Genomic DNA, 15,530 nt, shown 5'->3' on the forward strand with positions numbered 1-15,530 from the left:
ACTTGCCAGGGTTGGGTCAGGGAGCAAATCGTACAGTCAATATCAGACTGTGGGGTAAGAAAGTATGACCCAACTTTCCCCTGAGGAGACTACTATGGATAAATGTCTCAGCTTCTTCTCTGCCAAATACGCTTAAATACTCAAAGCATTCTTACTAATCAGGATCACTATTTCTGGAAATTCTAGCCACCAACAGACAAGAAAAGGAAATAAGTAAACAGCGTGATTATTCTTTGTGAGACTTAATCAGGGAGGGGAGGGGGGAAAAAAAAAAAAAAAAACTCAGTAAGGAGCCACTGCTAGAAATCCGCTTTGAGGGAAAGCTAAGAGACCAGCCCTGGCTCAGCAGAGCCTCAGACATCAACTTGCTGACTTATGGTAGACAGGACGTTTATTCTTATATTGAACTTTGTCCACACTCGATGTAAGATCAGAAGAAAGAGAAAAGTTTGTGAACCCTATGTCCAAGAAGAAAACAGAGGGCTGAAAATGAAGGCTTCCTTATTCTTTAACCATCTAAAAAGGAAGTCGGACATTCCAGACCAAGGACTATGGCTACGAGAACTTCGGGTATGCAGCCAAATTTCTCACATTTTTTAAAACTCCATGATGCATGATGATCCTTTGTATGCCTGTCCCTATCACTAAACACACACGTACACACACACGCTCACACAGGGATTAGTGATAAACCTTTAATAAGACAAGAGCCTACATGTCTGTTTTCAGGAACAATGACCATAAGATTGTTGTCCTATCCCACAGGCAGGTTTGAGAAACCCAAAAGTGATGCGGTAGGTGGTAGCAATGACTGAGGTTGCAGTTAAGCTGGATTTGGGGGAATGGGGTGCCAGGTGTTTAAAAAGGGATCCAAAATTCTGCTTGGATGTGGCAGACAGGTCCAGCCCATGAGAATGGCTGGGGGAGACAGGGATGGTCACTTGACCTCTGGGGGGGCGAGCTCAAAGAATATTAGAATAATTTTTCTTTTGGTTTCAAAATATCTTCTCCATGGCTTTCAGTACATGGATCTTTCTAAGTGTGTCTGAATCTAAGAAGGCTGTTTCATGGCAAGGCATACTTTTCCCCTCGTTGCCATGGAAACGGCACGGTGCTCGTGTATCGGCAGTGTATGTGCACATACACGCACTGTATATTCATATGTTCTCAGGGAGATGCCTTTTATGCCTTCTCCTTCTGGTGTTCTCTAGAATTTTAAAAGATACATCCAGAGCCAGAAATTATAATTTTACTAATTATTGCCACCCAATTGTTATTATCCCCTTAGCTTTTCATTAAAAATTCTGATGTTAGGGGGCGCCTGGGTGGCTCAGTCGGTTAAGCGTCCGACTTCTGCTCAGGTCGTGATCTCGCAGTCTGTGAGTTCGAGCCCCGCATCGGGCTCTGTGCTGACAGCTCAGAGCCTGGAGCCTGTTTCAGATTCTGTGTCTCTCTCTCTCTCTCTCTCTCTGACCCTCCCGCATTCATGCTCTGTCTCTCTCTGTCTCAAAAATAAATAAAGGTTAAAAAAATTTAAAAAAATTCTGATGTGAGGTTTTTCTTCAACATAGTCTCTCCTTCAGGTGAAATAATCTATTATTTGCCCCTTCATCTACCTCCAACTTTTCTTCCACTTCTTAAATGAACATACTGTAGATCTCAATACATCTAGTTTATTAATTAAAAAAGAAACCTAGGGGCACCTGGGTGATTCAGTCGGTTAGGTGTCCGACTTTGGCTCAGGTCATGATCTCCTGGTTCATGAGTTTGAGCCCCACGTCAGGCTCTGTGCTGATAGCTCAGAGCCTGGAGGCTCCTTTGGATTCTGTGTTTCCCTCTCTCTCTGCCTCTTCCCCACTTGTGCTCTGACTCTCTCTCAAAAATAAATAAACATAAAAAAAAGAGGGGTACCTGGGTGGCTCAGTCGGTTAAGCATCTGACTTCTGCTCAGGTCATGATCTCCTAGTTCGTGGCTTTGAGCCCCATGTCGGGCTCTGTGCTGACAGCTCAGAGCCTGGAGTCTGCTTCAGATTTTGTGTCTCCCTCTCTCTCTGCCCTCCCCTGTTCATGTTCTGTCTCTCTCTCTCTCTCTCTCAAAAATAAATAAACACTAAAAAATTTTAGAAAAGAAAAGAGAAAAGAAACCTAGGGGTGCCCGGGTGGCTCAGTGGGTTAAGCATCCAACTCTTGATCTCGGCTCAGGTCATGATCTCACCTTTCATGAGACTGAGCCCCAAGTCCGGCTTCACTCTGACAGCCGGAGCCTGCTTGGGATTCTCTCTCTCCCTCTCTCCGTCCCTCCCCTGCTCACTCTCTCACAAAATAAAGAAAACATTAGAAAAAAGAAAGAAACCTAGTCCAGATTTTACTCAACCTTTCTGATGGGTAAATGATGCATTTTAGGTACCTCATTCCCTTAACTATTCTTTGTCCAAAATATTTTTAACTGGCAACACAGCGATTCTTCAGAGGAGTGGTGATGAGTCACAAGTTTGAGTGTGGGACTGATGTTGTCTGGTTTCATTTTCAATCTATATAAACTTGAAAAGAAACTAAAGGAATCTCTGATGCAGAGGAGTCATTTATTTCAGCAGGTCTTTCTTGGGCACCTACTCTCTGACCGTAAATGACCCAGTTCCCTTGAGAGCTGATTCTGACGATGTGGAGAATCTCAGGGACAACTTTCAAGCTGGCCGGGCAGCACAGTGTGTGTGTGTCAGGAGACCCGTCCTGGATTTCACCACCGGCTCTGGGCTTTCACTTCAACTGAACTGGGCTGTAGGATGGTAACCTATAAAATGAACGACTTGAATTAGACTCTCGCCCTGGTCCTTTTAGCTCCGTGATGCCATTCCTGTAATTCAGTTTCAGAGCCCGGCCTGATGGAGGTATGTGGTTGATTAGGCAGCCTTAGCAAGGCCCACAGGCTAGGGAGTGACTCAGCTGTGCCACTGGGTGAGGTCTGACACCCTATCAGTCTTCCTGTCCCTTGTTGTACCCATATCTACCCAATGCGTTGGCCTACACAGTGGGATGGCGCTCCTTCCCGAGTGTCCCTCCAAGACCATACCCTCCTCTGCTTTCACCAAACCTGACTGTCCTTTGTCACTCCCCCACTGAATTCCTCAACCTGCTACATTCCTTCACGCCAGCCTACCCAGTGGCTTCATTAGCTACATTCAAGGTCCTATTCTTTCATTATGAAGTTACTTTTTGAAGATCCAGACCCTGCTAAAGTCTCCAATTCAGTTCCTACAACTTGCCCTCTCACATGCTTTGCTTTAGCCTCAAGGACAATTCCTGGAACTCACCAAGCTCCCAACTGCCCCGGGCCTTGGCCTATGGCCAGTGCCACTGCGGCTGCCCAGAAGGGCTCTTCCTGCGCTCAGCCCTCGGTTAACTCCTTCCCACCCTCAGGCTCACTCAAAGTCCCTCCCCAATTGAGCCATTGCTCTCCTCTTCTCCTTCTTGAATCTTACCACCAAGGACAATTTTGTAATCCTTGACTGTCCATCTCCCCCGGTAGATGATTAAACGCCACAAGAGCATTGTGTCATCATATACACAGTGCCTGGCCCACCCGAGATTTAGTGCACGGACGAGCAAACGAATGACAGCTCTTGTCCCAAAGAGGAGACAAATGTTGGCAATCTCAGGCCCCAACCCATGCTGACGGGGGAGAGACATTTTTGAACAGGTCAGACTTGCCTCTCGCCTATATTTGCAGTGCTCACCTGGCTCTTAAAGGACAGACATCAGCAGCAGAAAACCTCATTACTTCCAAAGGTACCGGCTTACCCTACAACTATTTGTCAACAGGAAGGCTCTGACTCACTGCGAAACATTTCTTTACAGAAATCCAAAGCATTTTACAAAGGGGCGAACGTATTGGTGACGACAGCTCTTAGAATATAGAGCACGATGGTAGGAACAGCAGATCGAGATAGAAAAGTTGCGACTTGCTCCCATCTCATGGCGAACCTTTAGTGGAACGAGGACCCGAAGCTAACTTTTGCCCACCAAGTCACTGCCTCTCTGGGCCTCAGTTTTCTTCCTCTATAGATGCATTTCCTCCCTTCCCCCATGTCATTCCTCAATGGACACTGGAACACCATGATTTAATGCAACTCTTCTGAAATCGGTAATGCCCAAATCCCTCCCTTGTATTTAAAAAAAAAAAAAAGGAGTATAGACGAATGTCAGGCATTTAAGTACTACACATAAAATAATTTTTAAGTGTTGTGATGTTTGTGACTTTGTCAGCTCTTTAAAAATTGTTATATTCTCTAAATATTCATGTTTATATCTTAAAAAAATCACTCACGGGGCGCCTGGGTGGCTCGGTCGGTTAAGCGTCTGACTTCGGCTCAGGTCATGATCTGGAGGTCTGTGAGTTCAAGCCCCGCGTCGGGCTCTGTGCTGACCACTCAGAGCCTGGAGCCTGTTTCAGATTCTGTGTCTCCCTCTCTCTCTGCCCCTCCCCTGTTCATGCTCTGTCTCTCTCTGTCTCAGGAATAAATAAATGCTAAAAAAAAGATTTTTTTTTTAAATCACTCACGCGTGAACTTTTCCTTAAACAATTGGCTGATAGAGTACACGTATTTCTGGGAATACAAAAAAGCATTAGTGCCATTTTTGCAGCCCAGATTGATGCTGGCAGGTTTACAGTTGTCCCACTTGTTCAATTTGTCCTGCCTGAAGAATAGATAGGACTGAGGGATTGCCCTCAAATCTTTGAATGTTTGTTCCAGCTTTAAAATATGGTTTCACATCCTGTTTTTACCATTAAATCAATGCGAATTAGAAAAATCATCCAACCCCTTTATGTGTTAGTTTTTTCGCACGTCACATGTAAAGAGTACCTGGCTCTACTTATGTCCCAAGGGATTTGGCAAAGACTGTCGGAATTAGTGGCCGTGGCCATGCCAGTTCCGTGGAGAGGTCTGACCTCAGGGCAGTACAATGATGTAGGCTTGTCAGGGATCTGTGGCACTTCTGTTACCAGGTGCCACAGAGGATTTCTGGAGTGGAGTTCTGTGGCCTAAGAAGACAGATTTGATGTTACTTTTAGAACAGTACCTTCCCAGAGGACCAAGTCCCATTGGGTCTGGTCTATAGACAATAAGCAAATTACAGATAAGCGTGCTATATGTGTCTGTGTGCAACTGTGTGAATGTGCAGGTTACTGTCGGCTGTTCTTCTGAGGTAATTTCCTTCCTCAAATTGGTGTTTTTAACATCCATAAAATATACTCATCCATAAGATTCCAAAGTCCGCTTAGAAAACCTGAGCTGGGGGGTGCCTGGGTGGCTCAGTCGGTTAAGCGGCCGACTTCGGCTCAGGTCATGATCTCACGGTCCGTGGGTTCGAGCCCCGCGTCGGGCTCTGTGCTGACAGCTCAGAGCCTGGAGCCTGTTTCAGATTCTATGTCTCCTTCTTCGTCCTACCCTCCCCTGTTCATGCTGTCTCTCTCTCTCTCTGTCTCAAAAATAAATAAATGTTAAAAAAAAAAAAAAAAAAACCTGAGCTGAAGGACAACCTTGTTATTGTTTCTTGGATCTTCTATGACCTGGTTTTGTCCATCAATGATTAACTTACTTTGGCTAGCAGGGATAATGCTAAAGTTTGAAAATTCACCTAGCTTTCTAAGTGGAAGGACGCCAACATTTACTGAGCTAAACTGTGTGCCCAGAACTGCTTTGGTGATTTCGTGCCCATTATTGCATTAAATCTTCTTCGTAACGTGATGAGGAAGTATTACGCTCTCTGAAGCTCGAGGAAGACAAGTCACTTGATCAAGGTCCCAAGTTGCTAACCAGCAAAATCTGAATCTGAACTTAGTTTGTCTGAGACCAACGTCCATTGCCTTTTCATCTCACTGGCTTAATCCCCCAAATGAAACCACTAGATACATATTCTAACCTGGAATATGCCTCTTTCATGTTGCAGTATAATTAATGTCAGTGTGATATTAGTTTCAGGTGTACGATACAGCGATTCAACAATTCTTTACATTACTCAGTGCTCGTCACATCATGTTAACTGTACTCTTAATCGCCTTCACCTGTTTCACCCATCCCCCCACCTACCTCCCCTCTAGTAACCATCAGTTTGTTCTCTATAGTTAAGAGTCTGTCATGGGGTGGGGGGGGGGGGGAGGGATACAATTTTGATGTCAATTGAAGGCTATTTTCTGTCTGTAGAGTGTGTGACAGAATCCGAAGAGGTCCCAAGGCCAAGCACCAAGTAAGACCAAATGCCCAAGTCACACCGTGTCTCTGAGAATGCTCCAGAACTAGGTGTAAAACATTCTGGATTATCTCCTCTTTGGAACCACCTATCCTTGATTGTCCCTTTGTCTTTTATTCTCCTTAAGAATAACTAGTGTTGGCTAGATTTCATGATGTCAAAAAACAAATAATTCATTTGCCCTCCAGGGCCATAACCAGTGATTGCCCTTCTAGTCAGTGATACATGGGCCAGTGTTCATATCTGATACCTTGTTTTATCTGTGGTCAAATTCTTCTATGAAGATAACAAAGAAAGTTGAACGTTCTGAATTTTACAGACTTCATTGTGAAGAAATTCGCTCAAGAAAAGGCCAAGTCTCTGGGAAGAAAGACGGAGAATCTCTAAGCCCCAGGTTTGCAAGCCTTGGTTAAAAAGGTAGAGTCCTAGCCTGCCTGCCTGAAGGTTCCCATTTAGTAGGTTGGGAGTGGGGTCCTGGAATCAACGTTTTAACAAACAAACCAGGAGATTAAGTACAAGCAAAAGCTGCAGGGAACACACATTGGGAAACAGTTCTAAGGTACATCTCATCCAAGGAGGATATAATTCTTCACTTACTAGATGGAGGTTCTTTCCTTTCTTTTTTTCTTTTCAGCTGACAGAGATAAAGGACCGCACCTCTTTACCCTAATGCTGAGAGGGAACTACGTGAACCTCCACAAAACAACTCATTTTCTGGGCATGTTTCAATATAAAAAATGGTTAGCTGTGGAGAATTCCAGAGAGCTGAGGTGGGGGAGGGGTGGTAACCAAGGAATGCTAAAGATCCAAGAGAGGACGCCCTCACGAATACCCTTCATGAGGACAAGGAATGTGCTTGGCCCAATCAGTATGAAGGCCATAAATCTGGACTAAGCAGTCACACTAATTCAAAAGTCCTTTGGAATTTCCAGACAGTTCTGTTTTTTATCGAGTATACGAGTCAGCATATCTTTCAAAAGCTGCCTGAAAATGCCAACGCTCTGGCTGGCTGCCATGTTTCTCCAAGGTGACGCGTACCGTGTGCAGGGCTGTCCTCATGGTTGTTTATGGGCAGGGAGCCATTTTGGTTGATCAGCACCTGAGCCAAACCAGTCGTTAAATATACTGAATGCCATCCCTGACTGTGCCAATACCTCTTGGGCAAGTGTTGGCCATGGAGGTTCACAAAGAGTGAAGGGTGTAAAGGGTGCCTTGAGAAAGGAGAGCTGGAACCTCAGGCAGGGTGGGAAGAGGAGGGGCAGGGAATACAGAAATACTTAGCTCGCTGTCCCCAATTAACTGGGGTGGCAATCTCTTTAGAGGAGTCAGGGCTGAAGGGCAGGGCGTGGCTCCTGGGGCCTGAGCTGAACCTGATTCAGAGATCATAGTCTCAGCAGTGATCATCTGCAGTGATTGATTACTGATGTCTGCCAAGGGCTCAAGAAGGGCAGTATATGCGTGGCATGCTTGTTAGCTGGGCTCTAACTGACGTGGAGCTACATTTTGAACTCTCCAGCATTTTGCTGATCTCTCCCTTCAGAAACACACACCAGCTTTTTCTTTCTCCTCATGAATATACATAGCCATCAACATGCTGCTCGAATAAGAGATTTATAGTAGTTTAGGCAGACTCTCTCAGAGGTATCTGGCCTAATGAGCAGTAAATGCCACTCAGCATATGTCGCTAAAAACTATGAACAGGGAAATCCCTATAAGATAGCTTTCCCTGTGTAGCCACTTATTTTCTTTGCAACAGATGTCCAACGCATCAGGTTCTTTCGTGCCCTGGAACCAACTGTCACCCTCAAATCCCCTGGAGTGGATCATGACTGTGGTAGGATTTATGACATCTGTCACCGGGCTTCACACAGAAGACCTGGTAGATTAATATGAAATATGACTGAGTTCATCAGCACTTTCAGCCATAACTGAGCTCTCTGGAAACATCTGTACCACTTGAGTGTGCTGATGTTCCCAGTTGTGTCCAGCTGAATGGATAGGAAATGGGACCAAATAGGGCACTTATCTCCCTTCCTTATCACACTCCACTGCCTGGATTTTGACCTTTTTTTTTTTTTTTTTTAATAAAAATCAAATATCCTTGGGGCACCTGGACCACTCAGTCAGTTAAGCATCCAACTCTTGATTTCAGTTCGGGTCATGATCTTACCATGTGGGATCGAGCCCCATGTCAGGCTCCACGCTGAGCATAGAACTTGCTTGGGATTCTCTCTCTCTCTCTCTCTCTCTCTCTCTGCCCCTCCCTTGCTCACTCTCTCTCAAAATAAATAAGTAAACTTTAAAAAATCAAATATCCTTTTTAAAAAATTGTTTTTAAGTTTACTTTGAGAGAGAGAAAGAGACAGACTACACAAGTGGGGGGAGCAGAGAGAGAGGGAGAAAGAGAGAATCCCAAGGAGGGTCTGCACTGCCAGCATAGAGCCTGATGCAGGGCTTGAACCCACAAACCGTGAGATCATAACCCAAGCCAAAGTCAAGAGCCAGATGCTCAACCGACTTGAGCCACCCAGGTGCCCCACAAAAATTAAATACCCTTAAATATTAAATCATCTTGATTAAATCATCTTGTTACAAGATTTCTAGAACTTGTGTTTTCATTGGAAAGCACCAGTCTTTGATAATGTAACCAAAGTTTCTAACACCAGAGAGTTTGCTTTACAGTTTGATCTGGAAGTTTTGTGCTTTGGGCTTTTTGGGGGTTGGTGTGCTTATGGTACTGGGTTGAATTAGGATTCTCCAGAGAAACATATATGTATATATATATATGGACTTATTATAGGAATTGGCTCATGGGAATATGGAGGCCGAGAAGTCCCACAATCTGCTGTCTGCAAGCTGGAGAGCCAGGAAAGACAGTGGTATAATTCAGTCCAAGTCGGAAACCTAGGGAACCAGGAGCACTGATGGGCCAGGGCAGAAGAAGATGGATGTCCCAGCTCAAGCAAAAACAGCAAATTCTCCCTTCCTCTACCTGTTTGTCCAATCCACTTCCTCAATGGACTGGATGATACCCACCTACATGCTAAAGACGATCTTCTTTACTCAGTCTACTGATTCAAATACTAATCTCTTCTAGAAACACCCTCACAGACACACAGAGAAATGATGTTTTGCCAGCTAACTGGGCATCCCTTAGCTCAGTCAAGTCGACACATAAAATCAACCATCATATGGCTTGAGAGCATAGATTCTTAAAACTCATTACGATTTAGAGAAATCATACCATTTAGAGAAATGGTATTTGTCAGTTGTTTTTTTTTTAAAAAAAGCAGTGTGATATTTGATTACTAATGTGAATTGTAGAAAAATGCCATTGAGGAATTGTGTGGAGAAATACCAAGAAGAAACAGCAGTAGGATGGGGAAAAATAGTTTGGGCCATCGAACCTGTTTTCTGTTAAGTGATGTTAAATGACAGTTCCATTTGTTGAGTTATCAATGTGATGTAGAAGGTTAGGAGCCACACCTGACTTCAGATCCTAACCCACCACTTATTAGCAGTGTGGCCTTGGGCTAGTTTTTAAATCTAAGTTTCAGTTTTGTCACTTTTGAAACAGGGATAGTAATAGCTTTTACTTCATGGGATTCAATGAGAAAAGCCAATGGGAATATACGCGAGGTAACCTAGCACCGTGTCTGGAACACCGTAAGTGTGTGTTAAGTGTTAGTCATCATTACTATCATTTATTATCAGCATTAGGAAGCAGGAGCCCTTTCCTCAACGACTTAAATTAATAATCAGGGTAACAACAACAGTAGCAAACACACGTCCAGGCCCTTAACACGTATTCAACTACAACCACCCTATGAGGAAGGTACTAATGTTATTATCACCCGTAACTTATAACTGAGGAAACTGGGTCACAGTTGAGATTAAGTATTCACCCGTTTGTGTCTGGCTTACTTCCCTTAGCGTAACATTTTCAATGTTCACCCGCATTGTAGCATGTATCAAAGTTTCATTCCTTTTCAGGGCTTTTTAAAAATTCATGCACCTGTTGGGGCACCTGGCTGGCTCGGTTGGAAAGGTGTGCGACTCGTGATCTTGGGGTTGTGAGTTTGAGGCCCACGCTCGGTGTAGAGTTTACTTAAGAAATAAACTAAATTCATTCATCTGTTGATAGACACTTGCCTTGTTTTCATTTTCTAGCTACCATGAAAAGGGCTGCTAGGAACATGGGTAAATGAGTATCTGTTTGAGTCCCTGCTTTCAGTTCTTTTGGGTGTATCCCTGAAAGTGGAATTGCTGGATCACGTGGTAATTCTATGGGTAACTTTTTGAGGAAACACAATATTGTTTAGCACCAAAGCTGCACCATTTTACATTCCCACCAACAGTATACCACAGTTCTGGTTTCTTCAAATCCTCATCAACACTTCCTCCTCTTCCCTTTTTGGTAATAGCTATCTCAATGTGTTTTTTAATATACATTTTTAAGTTGTTTTTTCTTAAGTTTATTTATTTTGAGAGAGAGAGATAGTGTGAGTGGGGAAGGGCCAGAGAGAGGGGGAGAGAAAGAGAGAGAGAATCACCAGCAGGCTCTGTGCTGCCGGTGCAGAGCCCGACGTGGGGCTTGAACTCATGAAACTGTGAGAGCGTGACCTGAGCCGAAACCAAGGTCAGACACTTAACCTACTGAGTCACCCAGGTGCCCCAAAGGTGTGATAGTTAATTTTATGTGTCAGCTTGACTAGGTCATGGGATGCCCAGATACGTGGTCAAGTTATTCTCCATTCTCCATGTGCCTTTGAGGGTGTTCCTGGATGAGGTTAACATTTAAATCAGTAGACTGAATAAAGCGGATGGCCCTCCCTAATGTGAGCCTCATCCAATCAGTTGAAGGACTGACTAGAAACATAAGACAGACCCTCCCCTGAGTAAGGAGGAACTTCTCCTGCCTAACTGACTTTGAGCTGGAACATTGGTCTTCTGTTGCCTTTGGACTCAAACTGAAACACTGGGTCTTCCTGAGTCTTGAAGCCTACTGGCTTTTGGGCTGGAACTACATTAGCATTCTTGGTTCTCAGGACTTCAGATTTGGACTGGAACTACCATCCACTCTCCTGAGTCTCCAGCTTGCCAAACGCAGATCTTGGGACTTTACAGCCTCCATAATCATGTGACCCAATTCCTTATCATAAATCTCTCGATAGATAGACAGATAGATAAGGGGCAGGGAGGAAGAAAGGAAGGAAGGGAGGGAGGGAGGAAGGAAGGAAGGAAGGAAGGAAGGAAGACACCTCTTATTCTGGGTTTGTCTAGAGAATGCTGGCTAACACAAATGGAAAGAAAAAATAATAAAGTAAAACCTTGGATTCTTATGTACATGTAACCTGAAATAATCAAAACCGACACAGTGTTGGATTTCATTATGTAATCCAAGGAGAGACAGGCATATTTGGATCCTGAGATTTCGCTTTGCGATAAAGTTTTAAACTGAAATCTAAATTCCAATGGTTTGGACAAAGTGTTTCTCCTTAGAATCTCTAAAGATAGGCTATGGAAAACTATAAAACAAGAAAGATCATAGTTAAAAACACTACAATGAAACATTAAGGAAAAGAAGAATGGGAGCTCCATAGAGGAATGAGAAGAGACAAAAACTGAGGGCAAATATATTTAAATGAAACTTCCTCTTATATTAACATTTCTAGGCCCCAAAGAAGGAAGCTCCATGTGTATATATTGACAACTCACTAGAAAGGAAATATAAGAGGTACCTATACATTTGAAAAAAAATGTTCAACGTCATTAATGAAAGAAATTTCAAACCATTGAAATAGCCATGTTTTTGTAACAATGTGAATTCTCACTGCTGGTCAGGATGTGGTAAAAAATTAGCAGGAAGGGAAATGGATATGAACAAGGTTCATGGATATGAACTTGGATATGAGCTTTCCGGACACCATCTGGCAACATGTTTTAAGAGGCTTGAAAATGCTCATCCTTTCGACATTATACTTTAATTCTTAGGGAAATATTTTTCTTAGGGAAACAAACTTTATATCAAACAATGTGCACTGCGTTATTACGTAGGACAGTAAAAGAACAGAAAAGAAAAGAAAAAAGAAAATTGCTACAGACAGCTTAAATGTTCACAAAAGGTAATGATTCAGTAGATCATATCTATGAAGTAATCTATAAAGTAGTTTTTAAAAACTGTGTTCGTGAAGTGTTCATAACGTTGCAAATGCTTATAATAAGGTTAAAGAGGAAAAAAATCAATACTAAACTTATATGCCAAGCAGGGCCTAAACTGCCTAGGACAGCTCCTAGAATGCCAGCCATTCCTATGGTTCTCTTATATGGGTCTTTTATCCGGTGACCTTTCCAGCTGACCACAGCTGGGCCAGGGATGGAACGCTGCCCAGGAAAAGCCCGTTTATCTACAGAATGGCCATCAGGGAAGATAGTGATTAACTGGACCATGCAGAACATTCCTCGGCAGAACCTGAAGTTGAGGCCCAGGGACAGCAAAGCGATTGGACACAGGGGAGAGGTTAAAAAGTTGTCAAGTCTCCAACATGGTGGCGATGAAGCAGTGTCTCCATTATCTACTGTTGTATAACGCACCATCCCCAAACTTGGTGTCTTAAAACAGCAATAAAAATTTACCTTGCTGGGGCGCCTGGGTGGCTCAGTCGGTTGGGCGTCTGACTTCGGCTCAGGTCATGATCTCACGGTTTGTGAGTCCGAGCCCTCCGTCGGGCTCTGTGCTGACAGCTCAGAGCCTGGAGCCTGCTTTGGATTCTGTGTCTCCTTCTCTCTCTGCCCCTCTCCCGCTTGTGCTCTGTCTCTGTCTCTCAAAAATAAATAAATGTAAAAAAAAAAAAATTTACCTTGCTAACACATCTATTTCTTATTTTATTTATTATCATTTTTTAAGTAGGCTTCATGTCCAGGGTGACGCCTAATGTGGGGCTTAAACTCTTGACCCTGAGCCGAGATCAAGAGTCAGGGGCTTAACCGACTAAGCCACTCATTTGTAGGTGCCCTCACAAGTCTATAATTTGTCAGAGCTGAGTGGTGACAGTTATTTTCTGTTTCATGAGGAGAGTCAGGGAGAGACGTTCACCTGGGGGTAGAGGGTCCAGTTTCAATATGGCTCACTCACAGAGCTGGCACATTTGGGCTCACTATGAGCCATGGGCCTCTGTTCTCCTCCACATGGTTTTCTTCATGGACTTCCAACATGGTGACTGGGTTTCAAAAGGACAAGGTTGAAGAGCATGACCTTTTCTTTTCTTTTCTCTTCTTTTCTTTTCTTTTCTTTTCTTCCCTTTCCTTTCCTTTCTTTTAGCACATGGCATGTTTATGACCTGGACTTAGAAGTCAGAGCGTTGTTGGAGGTCACCAAGGTCATCCTAGTATCAAAGGCAGGGGTCACAGGCTCCCCATCTTGCCACAGGAGTGGCAACGGTCTGGAGCGGCACGGGGAATAGGAGATACTGTTGCAGCCATCTTTGGAAAACACCGTCTGCCACAAGTCCATAGGGTTAAGGAAGTGAGAGGGAAATAAATAACCTGGTTTGCTAAAGCTGTGCTGGGTCCTGCATGACCTGAAGTCTCAGAGCTACATTCTAGACACCATGAGACCTGATATTCAGTCCTGGGGGCCCATGATATCAGGCCTGTGCTCTTACAGTAAACTTCCATTACTTGATTACTTAAGGTGACTTTAGCAAACCTTCCACCTTGCATCAACCACAACAAAAGCCCAACTAATCCAGACAAATCATGATTTCAGTTATTGAAAGAAAAATGAGGGGTAGCCTGGGTGGCTAGGTCGGTTAAGTGTCTGACTCTTGATCTTTATTAAGGTCCTGAGTTCAGTCCCCATGTTGGACTCCATGCTGAGTGTGGAGCCTCCTAACAAAGGAAAGGAAGAAAGAAAGAGAAATTAATGGAAGGAAGATTGGAAATATGTTGAAATGTTAATAGTAGTTGACTCTGAGTGGTAGATTCTTGGGTGATTTTTTTGGGTGATTTACCCCCTTTGAGATTATTATTTTTTAATATGAAATTTATCATAAAATTGGTTTCCATACATTTAAGATTATTTTTAAAACACTGAGGGGTGCCTCGGTGGCTCAGTTGGTTAAGCGTCTGGCTTTGGCTCAGGTCATGATCTCGAGGTTCATGAGTTTGAGCCCCGCATCAGGCTCTGTGCTGTCAGCTCAGAGCCTGGAGCCTGCTTCAGATTCTGTGTCTTCCTCTCTCTCTGTCCCTCCCTTGCTCACACTCTGTCTCTCTCTCTCTCTCTCTCAAAAAATGAATAAACAGTAAAAAAAAAATTAAAAAATTAAAAAACACAGGAAGGCTAAAAAGAACTAAAAAGCTTTACTCAGAAAAGAAATAAGGTTCTTCATGGTGTGGAGATTTGTCTTATAAATGAGCCTTCTATCATGTTATGTCCAGTCCCTTAGACCTGGTTCTCATAATGGCCCTGATTGTACCTCGTTCTTCCTAAACCTCATTTTTTTTTTTTTTTAAATTTTTTTTTCAACGTTTTTTATTTATTTTTGGGACAGAGAGAGACAGAGCATGAACGGGGGAGGGGCAGAGAGAGAGGGAGACACAGAATTGGAAACAGGCTCCAGGCTCCGAGCCATCAGCCCAGAGCCTGACGCGGGGCTCGAACTCACAGACCGCGAGATCGTGACCTGGCTGAAGTCGGACGCTTAACCGACTGCGCCACCCAGGTGCCCCTAAACCTCATTTTTAATAATCCCAGCTTGGGGCCGGTTATTTGCCAGATGGCTTTCTAGACATCGTCATGTGTAATGATGACCCTACAAGTGGGAGTTCAAGGAAATTGTAAGAGGCCTCTTGTCTGGTCTGCTTCTCTCATTCTTCCCTGCCCTTGAGCAAGCAGACCCTCAGAAAGGGCAGACTATTAAGCCCACTCTGCAGACAACCACTGCATCAGGTTGGTCAGTCAGGCCTGCCAGTTTCTCGAATGCTCTGTTGCTTGTCACAAAGAACAATGACACTCCACCGCAGGAAAGTCCTCATGGGCTCAGGACTCCATTTCAACTCAAATCCACTGAAGGGTCCCCATTTTGTTATTTCTGCTTTCCCACGACTGCTAGCTGGTCCAAAAGTAGCGATGAAGCAAGTTCAAGCCGAACTCTCTCCATTCTACAGATCCTCTAGAGCTGTCCCCACTGGCTCTGTCCCTTTCACATTGTCTTGTATGGGGACAGGACACATACTGTCACCAACAGGCATGGCCCCTCAACGTGGTGGGAAGTCAGCTC

The sequence above is a fragment of the Panthera tigris genome, chromosome A2, assembly GCF_018350195.1.
Source record: "Panthera tigris isolate Pti1 chromosome A2, P.tigris_Pti1_mat1.1, whole genome shotgun sequence".
NCBI lineage: Eukaryota > Metazoa > Chordata > Mammalia > Carnivora > Felidae > Panthera > Panthera tigris.